This window comes from Otolemur garnettii, unplaced genomic scaffold (assembly GCF_000181295.1).
Source record: "Otolemur garnettii isolate 467f Iridium unplaced genomic scaffold, OtoGar3 scaffold00026, whole genome shotgun sequence".
Classification (NCBI taxonomy): domain Eukaryota; kingdom Metazoa; phylum Chordata; class Mammalia; order Primates; family Galagidae; genus Otolemur; species Otolemur garnettii.
The window spans coordinates 3,821,548-3,830,357 of record NW_003852421.1 but is presented as its reverse complement, the minus strand read 5'-3'; the positions used below and the strand labels follow the sequence as shown (position 1 = coordinate 3,830,357).

Here is an 8,810-nt window from a genome sequence, read left to right as displayed (position 1 = left end):
TTTCCTTTGCTTCTGGGTTCCCTGCTGCGGAAGCAGCTTGGCCAGGCGCATGTTTGTTCAGGCCTGGCCTCCAGGCTGAGGGTCAGCAAACAGCTGGCTTTCTGGCTACTTTCGCAGAAGGTATGAGTCCCGCCCAGACCATGCTGATTCCCCAATAGGGCAAGGGGGTTCAAATGTTGCGCAGCTGAAGACCCCACTCCACCCTTAAGATATGTACACGCCACAGTGAAAAGCAGCCAGCACTTAATCCGTGGGGGGAGGGTTTCTGACCTTTTCTGTTTGATAAGAACCTTCTCTGTATGATAAGAGGCTATCAGGTATAAGCAATATAGAAAGTAATCTTGAACATTAAGGACAACTTAATAACTCCCTTCTAAGTAAAAGTGACATTTTAACAATGAGTGAAAGAATAATTGATTTTTAAAATAAAATCATGTTGCGGAGAGAGCGTGTTGAAACAGATCTTTGAGATTATCTCAAATTCTTGTAATTTCCTTCCCTCTCTTCTCTCCCTTCCTCTATTCCTCCCCTTTTCTTCCCTTCCTTTTTCTTTCTTTTAGCTGAAAATGATATTTGTAAATATAAAACTTTATACCAATATTCTTTAAAAATTTAGAAAGAGAATTTTCTGTTCTGCCCTCAATTTTTCAACTGAAAAATCTTCATGAGTTTTGAAGTCATTCGTGACAAGTATAAAGTACAACAACTTCTGATTCATTTGTAATAAGCCAATTAACATTAGTGAAGATGGATATTTACCAGCTGAATTTCAATAAACTCTTTGCTTAAGAGGTAGGGAGGTTAGAAAAATAAGTACCAAGATTTCTATTTGGAGCTACAGGTGTTTGTAAGGCTTTTTTATTTATTTATGGCAGTTGTTAAAATCAAGTATCAAAAACAATATCTAACATTATTCAATCACATTACTCTCATGTAGAATATTATCACTTAAAACCTTTATGTGGTTGATAAAATATTTCAAATTATTAAAATATTTTTAAATGTTCTGTTTTTATGTCTCATAATGTTTCTAACAAGTTAATGCAGATTCAAAATATGAATTTTATGAATAAAATAGTATTTGCCAGGAGAGATGGCTCATACTGTAATCCCAGCGCTTTTCAGGCTGAGAATCGATTGAGGCTAGGAGTTCAAGACCAGACTAGAAGTTCAAGACCAGCGTAAGCAACACAGCGAGATTTCATTTCTGGGGGAAAAAAAAAACAAAACCCAAACCACACAAATAAAATTGTATCAGTACGTGAGTACTGTTTTAAAAGTGTTTTTGCTGATAAAATGTTTGGACTACTGCTCAATACTATAAATACATATTATATTTTTGGGATTGCTATCCACCATTTAAAATACTTAAAATTTGCTAAGTGCCTATTTCTCTTAGCCTTCTGGAATAAAAATTGTTGCTATAATTAAATGTCTGGTTCTTTTTTTTGGCTTACATAAATTATATATATGCTGTTATGTGTCTTTTTCTCTAAACTTCAGATTTCAAATCCATCTCGGTATGTATCCCTGTTTCTAACTGGTTAAATCTTTTTCCTTCAGCTTTTCAGTCTTTCTTTTAAAATACGAGTATTTTAAAAATGTAGATCTAACGCCCCCTGGGCGTTCCGTTCCTCCCTGAACACATCCTGGTCAGTTCCCTCTCTTTTCTGTTCTGTGACTCCACTCTCTACCTGATTTTGCTGGCTGACTGGTTTCAGACTTCTGTCTCCTCCCTTCCTTCATTATTCCCATTTCCCTCTGGAGCACAGTTGAATCTCTCGCGGTATCTGTGGTGATTAGAGCATCACAGAGAAGTGGGACTCACTGACTTTCACTTCCATTGAGGGAGCAGCGATGCCCACGACTCCCCAGCACCACAATCAAGGGCAGCGCTTTGACCGGAGGCCCCGCCCACAGGGCTTCTGGGTCTCAGGCTCCAGAGTTCAGTGCTCTCACCCTCTTCCTGAGAGCTCTTGGACGACTGCAGGGAACTTCAGAGAAAGCCCCAAACCAGTAAGTCATGGAGGAGAAGATTCATAGCTATCTTGCAAGAGGCAGAAACTGGTGGGCACTTGGATCTTCCAGTAGACAGACTAAAGTTCGTAAATCCCAGACAAGGTGTTTGCGAAGTGGATTAAAACAGACACAGAAAGGCACCTCGTCACAACACCGGTCATTGTAGGGCAGAAATCAGTTTAGGTTAGGCCAGCTCTGGGGCTCAACCAAAGAGTTTTATTTCCTGAATCACTAAACCATTTATTTCCCTTTGAAGGCTACTCCATGGCCCTACCCCCCCCCCCCCAGCATAGAGTTATAACCAGGGAGGCTCCAAGGCTAGCTAGCACCCAACTGCCCACAGCTGCTGGTGCAGATTCTGTCCCCATTGGGGTCTGCAGAGCTTCCTTCCACCTGCCCCTATGATTCCTTTCCTTGTCCACAGCCTCATGGTGCTGTCACATCAGTGCCCATGGCCAGCGTGGCTGGCTGCCCTGTGTGTGCTGCTGAAGCCCACAGCCCTCCAGAGTGGAGGCGGGGTCCTTGAGGACGTTTGGAGAGGACAGGATGCACCATGGTCACGTTCAGCGGCGTGTCCTTTGGGGATTGCTGTCCCTCCATCTGAAGAGCAGGTACTGTCTGATTCACTGCCTGTGGCACTCGGAGTTGGTAATCTGAGTCCCCGCTGGGCTGGGGCTGCTCTGTTCTTTCTCAACTGTTAACATGTCCCAGCTCCTCTTCAATGTCAAAATGTTTTCCCATGAGTGTCGGGGGGGAGCGTTTTCTCTGCCTTATCAGCCCTAGCAACCAGAAGCCTGGTTTCCAGGAAAGGAGCCACTCGATCCAACCTGGTGAAACCCACTCCTCGGCGTAGCAACTGCCACAGCATTTATGCTGCAGCACTTAACAGCAGAATGTTTTTTTTAGCTGCGGCCACATGACATCATTTCCAATCGGCCGCCCTTCTTCCCCTACGTGGCCCTCATCTCCCCGCAGTCCAGGCTGGTGGTGGAAAGACTGTGGGCTCTTTTGGCTCTAAGAATGTCCCCAGCCCTCCTATCCTTTCCCTGCATAGAGACAGGGTGCCTGGGTCTCTGGGAATGCTGGCCTGCCTGCTGGCCAAGGCACAGCTCTGTCTGGGCTTGCTGGGTGGGCCTGAGAAAGGCCCTCCCCTTCCGTGGGGGCTCCCCCTCCCTGTGAACTGGACCGTCTTTTGTCTGAACCCCACATCCTGTAAGGCACTTAGGAAAAAATAACTGTGATGCTGACAGGCCTTCATCAGGTACTTCCCTGCCTGGTGATTGTCTTTGAGTAAGTGCAGAGATACGCAGCGATTCACCAGAAAGCGGGACAGTGTGTTTGTGATACGAAGAGGTTCTTTTTATAACCATATATGTCTCCCGGAGAGAGCCAATAAATAATGTGGTCACTCTGGCTGGGTTGTCTTTACATAGCTGCCCTAGGGGCCCTGCCCGCCCCCTCCCCCCCACTGCTGCTTCTCCTATTTCAATTTCCATGTCCTCTCAGGTTTGTAACTCAAGGAGCTCCTCAGGCTTAGGAACAGCTGACAGCCCTGACAGCTCCCAACGGTGGCACCTGGGCAAGGGACAGGCAGGCAATGACTTGTGGGCATGCTCTGGGGCACCCTGTCCCGGGTTGCCATGAGTCACTCCAAAGGTGAGCAAAGATGCATGCTGGGGGCAGGGACATTTTGGGTCAAAGCCAGAGGATCTGGCAAGGCCATGTGGGGGAGTAAGGAGACGGGGAAGAGGTTTGCTCATGGGGGAACCCCACAACACTCTTCTTGTCACACCTTGATCTTCTCCAGCTGCCCTTTGCCCAAGAGGGAGCCAGCCTCACATGCCTGCGTAGACTCCATGCATGCTGTTCAATCACAGGGCTTGAAGGACCTTTGGAAACCTATCAAATCCAATCTCTTTATTTTACCATAGAGGAATCTGAAGCCCAGAGAGGAGTAATTGTCCCAGGTGAGGCTAGAGCTACAGCCTGCCAGAATCAGCACTCCTTAGCCAGAGAGCTGAGGGACCACTGTGCCAGTCCCCACCCTGCATGCTATGCTGGGACAGCTGGAGATGGTGGGCAACGGAAACTGTGTATCTCATCCCTCATGCCGGTCTCTGCTCCGCAGACACCCATCCTTGGCTTCTTCCAAAGGTGGTGGCTTTTCCTTCTAGGTCCTTGTCCATCGGCACTGCCTTCACCCTGGGACCGGCTAATCCATGTTAGATGACTGTGAAGAACCCTGAGGACCAGTGCCCTGCCTCCAGCTGTCCTTTCATTACTGAGTGCCTGGAGTGCAGGGAGGCTGAGCGAAGCCTGTTGTCTGGGGAGTGGCCGGGAAGACTGGCGCTCCAGGCTAAGCGTCATTGCGGCCAAGAAGTCATCAGGCTCTGATTCATCCTATCACTAAGCACTGGAATGGAACTTTCTGAGAACACCCCTAAAGGTGACGACATGGACAAAGGCTGCTCCATGGCTTCAAGGGGCATCTTCCCTCAGAGCCCTGGAATGCCACGCCTCTGTTTATCTCTGCACAGAGTGCGCACAAACTGTCTACCTCTGGTGTCTCTGGGGCTCAGCATGCTGTTGGCATTTAATCAATGTGAAAAATCAGGAACATCCAAGCCACTGACCTTCACAGAAAGGCCTTTGAGACCACTGCCAGGGCGTTCCTCCTTCATGAGGCCTGATTGGTCCTTGCCAGACAACACAGCTGGACAGGGGAAGAGAAAAGCAGGCCTCTAGCTCCTGGAGTTCCTGGAGAGTCACCAAGCGGGTTGTCCTGCACCAGCCCAGGACCAGAGGTCACAATAACATGGGACGCAGCCAGGCACTCTGACTAAGGGGCCTGGGATGTTTGACACTTCAAGCCAAGGGCTGTGGCCTTTGCTCCCATGCTCCTGGTCCTGTGAGCAGGCTCTGCCTCACCACAGACTGCCAGGTGTTTCTGTCCCCTTCGGGCTGAGGGACGTCAGTGTGGTGGCGGATTTGGCATTTTAGATGCACCCACAGGCTGAAACCAGTACCTCTGTTCTGCTCTCTTCCCCGTCTGCCCCTCGCAGGATCTGTCTCACCATTGTTCAGCTGAGACTTCCCTGTCTGGTGGTTACGAACCAGAGGGACTGGGGTTTTCCAGCCAGTCTGCCTGGGTGGGGGTGGGGGGTGTCCTATCCTGTTTTTAAAAAAATGATGCTGACTCTTCTTTACCCACAGACTGGGCCGGTGTTGTTGAGGCAAAGTGCTCTTTTTTAGCCAGTTCCCGTTCTCTCTCTCTCTCTCTCTTTCTTCCTTCCTTGAAGGCTGAGGAAAGGTGCACTTTGCAGAGGGGAGGGGACTTGTGGATGGTCCAGGGATAAAAGAAGACAAGCTTTCTGCAACTTACTTCATCTCCTTACCCCCCGGGAACTGAGTTTCTAGGTAGCTGAGATTTGGAGAGGGTAAGGAAGTAGCCAGCGTCAGCAGCTGGCAGGTGGACAAGGCCAGGTGTGATCTCCAGGGCTTGATGTGGACACTTGTGGAGGGCTGAGGGTGACACGTGCACTGGGAGGGACCCTGGGGGCACTGAGTCCCTCTTTATCGTCCTAACGGCCTTATGAGGAAGGAGCTGCTACTGTCTTCATTACACAGATGAGGAAGTTGGGGCTCAGAGAAATTAAATACCTTCCCCAAATTGTGGCTTGGGCTTCTGAGCTGTTGTTATAGCAACAACAGATATTTTCTGGGGACCTTCAGCATTATGGGTGACTGGGTTGTTAGAAGGACCAGCTGTCTCAGTTGACCTCAGTCTCAGGCAGACGGGGGTGGGGGGCTGGGCATCCTGCCAGACTCCCCCTCAGCACTTCCTTTTCCTTTGCCACTGAGCCTCTATTGCTGTTGATCTTCACAGCGACACTCAGTCACTTGGAAATGCAGCAGAGCTTTGGGCGTAGAAGGCAGAACTAAATCCGGGATGGTTGTGAGGATTGCAGGAGCAAGTTTGTAGCACGGTGCTGGGAAGACCATGCATGTCCACTAAATGGCAGCTCTTATATTATCCTAATGTGATGTGGAGGACAGAAGAAAAGAAAGGGAAACTGGAGTGACCGCAGACTCAGAGAATCGGCTGCTATGGACGGAGGTGCCTGGGGAACGCTGAGCTTCTGCTCAGGGCTGGCAGTCCTGCCCTTCACTGGCGTCCTCCGGCTGCAGCTAGGTCTGGGAGGCAGGATGGGGGACTCAGGTCGCAGGTGAGGAAATCTAGGCGCTTGCTCAAGCAAGGAGGGCAGAGTGAGGCTTTGAAGTCACTTGGGTCGGACTCTCAAGCTGTGTACTTAATCCTGAGACTGGATACCTCTGGGGTAGGGGGGAAGGAGATGGGGAAGAGACATGGTCACGAGGGACCCTGGAAGAAGGCCAGACAGGGAGACAGGAAGAAGCAGAGGGAGCAAATGGCATCTCTGAGGGAGCTGGGGCGTGCGAAAGGGTTTCTGGCCGGAGTTTCTAAGACTGTCCTCGGTGTACTGAGCATTCCCGTGTGCGTGGTGTTTCTCTGGGCTTCATGCGTGTCAACACATTTAAGCCTCCCTGAAAATCTCTGGAGAATGGTACTGTCATCACCATCATCATTATCATCCATTTTCCAATGAGGAAGCTGAGGCGTGCGGGGGTGGAGAAAGTTGTCTGAGGTCACACAGCTAGAAGGTAATGCAGATGAGATTCAAACTTGTCTTACGATCGACGATGAGAGGGGGTTGGCCTCCTCCTCCTCTTTAAAATTATACAGCCTTTTAGCCCAGTGCAGTGGCTCAGGCCTATGATCCTAGCACCCTGGGAGGCCAAGGCAGGTGGATTGCCTGTGATCAGGAGTTTGAGACCACCTTGAGCCAGAGTGAGACTCTGTCTCTACTAAAATTAGAAAACTAGCTGGGTATTGTGGTGAGTGTCTGTAGTCCTGGATACTTGGGAGGCTGAGGCAGGAGAATTGAGGAGGAGTTTGAGGTTGCTGTGAGCTATGATGCCAGAACGCTCTAGCCTGGGGAAACAGAGTGAGACTTTGTCTCAAAAAAAAAAAAGAAAAAAATCATACAGCCTTTTCTTCCCTTGCAAGTCCAGGTCAGTAGAGTCTAGGCAAAGTCTTCTTTTTTGCCAGCTTCTTTCTCTCTCTCTTCCTTCTCTAAAGCTGGGAGAGGTGATTATTTTAGCTCCTCTGCCACCTTGCTTCCTTCCTGCTTCAAGCCGATTAGGAGTTGGGCTGCTGGTGGTGGTGTGCGTAGGAGGGAGGAGTTGGTGACAGGTGTGTATGTGCGACAAACGTTGCTCCAGGAAAATGCTGGATCCTGGAGCTTAAATCTCACCCCTCCCACTCCCTTTATTCATTCTCTAAACCTTTATAAAAACCTTCATGGTTAGTCTCCTTTCAGGAGCATGGGGAACGTGCCAAACCCTGAGGTCACCTGTTGGCCTTGTTCCAACACGCTGCTCAGGAAGAAGCCTTTGAGCACCCCTTGCACCTGTGTCTGATGGGAAATTGGGGGTGGGAGGAGCAGTTCTGGAAAGAGCCTATGCTGGGTGTGGCTTCTATGGCTCTGGGCAGGCTCTACCTGCCTCTCCCTTCCCCACAAAGGGGAGCCCTGTGAGTCACTGGCTCAGCCGGCCTCTGCTGTCCAGCGCTCTTCCCTGCACACCCCTGCCACCACCTCCTCACCTTGCCCATTGCTCACCTGTTGCCTTGAGTCAGCACTTGGGCTTATCCTGGGGCCAGCTTTGCCTGAGCCACATAATCATGCATGGCCTGCATGCCACTAGGCTGAAATAATTGAACAAAAAGGTCTACTACCGGCCAAGATCAAGGGTTCAGTTGTAAGGAAATGATAGTGTCAGCTGCTGCACAGAGGGGAGTCCTGTTTCAGGTATATTTCACACTAGAAATTCTCTTTCTGCCAACAAGTTAGGGAATGGAATATATACCTGAGCTACAGGGAGAAGCTGTTTCTCAATAAAAAGTATTTGGCAGAGCAGCCGGTAGAGGAGTGTGAGATGTCTCACGCCAGCGCACTGCACAGGCGTACATGTGAACTGTGGTTCTCCGTGGCAACCGTAGTGACCAGACTGGAAGCAATCTTCATAGTCCATAGTAAGTGCTCAGTAAGGGGCTATTGAATAAATGAAAAGAAACTTCTCTTTTATGTCTGAAGTTTGAGCAATTGCAGACTGAAAAACTGAGCATTCTCTGTAATCAGAATATCATTGTTGATATAAAAACGTGATTATTCCAATCCAGACTGGCTTGAAAGGTAGAACAGTTTGAAGTACAGGAACCATCATGAAACTGAGATGAAAGAACCAGCAACTGAGATGCATTACTTTGCAATACTTGGCTAAAGGTGTATTGGCGTGTACTGTGGCATGGGTTGTACCCTGCCCAACCCCAGAAGGTGCTCTTCCTAGAGACTACGATCTGCAGGCTGACCCTGGAGTTCTGCAGTGTAATGCTCTAGATCAGGGTTTCCCCAATCTCTGAGTGAAGAATGTGTGGAAATTTAACATCAGAACAAAACAGTACCTATTGTTTGCAGCTTATCTGTATATTTATCTATGCCTACCTTACCTGTTCAGCAAATTGCATATATAATTCATTCATGTGTGTGTGTGTGTGTGGGGGGGTTCTACACAGTTTTATCATATTGAACTGGTAGTAGATTCTTATAACCAGCACCACAATCAAGATACATAACTGTTCAATACAAGGATCTCACCCACCCCAGTATATCAGCCTCTATATCTAAACCTTGCTCATCCTTGATCTGTTCTCC

At 48.8% G+C, this 8,810-nt stretch overlaps 2 long non-coding RNA genes across 3 annotated transcripts in view; both read left to right on the top strand.

Moving 5' to 3' along the window:
• The first annotated feature begins 1,962 nt into the window (after window positions 1-1,962).
• Window positions 1,963-3,650, top strand: LOC111724793. Its single transcript, XR_002773019.1, has 3 exons — window positions 1,963-2,016; window positions 2,444-2,630; window positions 3,526-3,650. It is a non-coding gene; the product is annotated as an uncharacterized LOC111724793 (long non-coding RNA).
• Window positions 3,651-3,771: 121 nt separating this feature from the next.
• LOC111724792 overlaps window positions 3,772-8,810 on the top strand; it is a 25,495-nt gene continuing 20,456 nt past the window's right edge. For both annotated transcript variants that reach the window (XR_002773018.1, XR_002773017.1), the window contains exons 1-2: window positions 3,772-4,960; window positions 5,906-6,245. This is a non-coding gene — a long non-coding RNA (uncharacterized LOC111724792). The remainder of the gene's footprint in view (window positions 4,961-5,905; window positions 6,246-8,810) is intronic.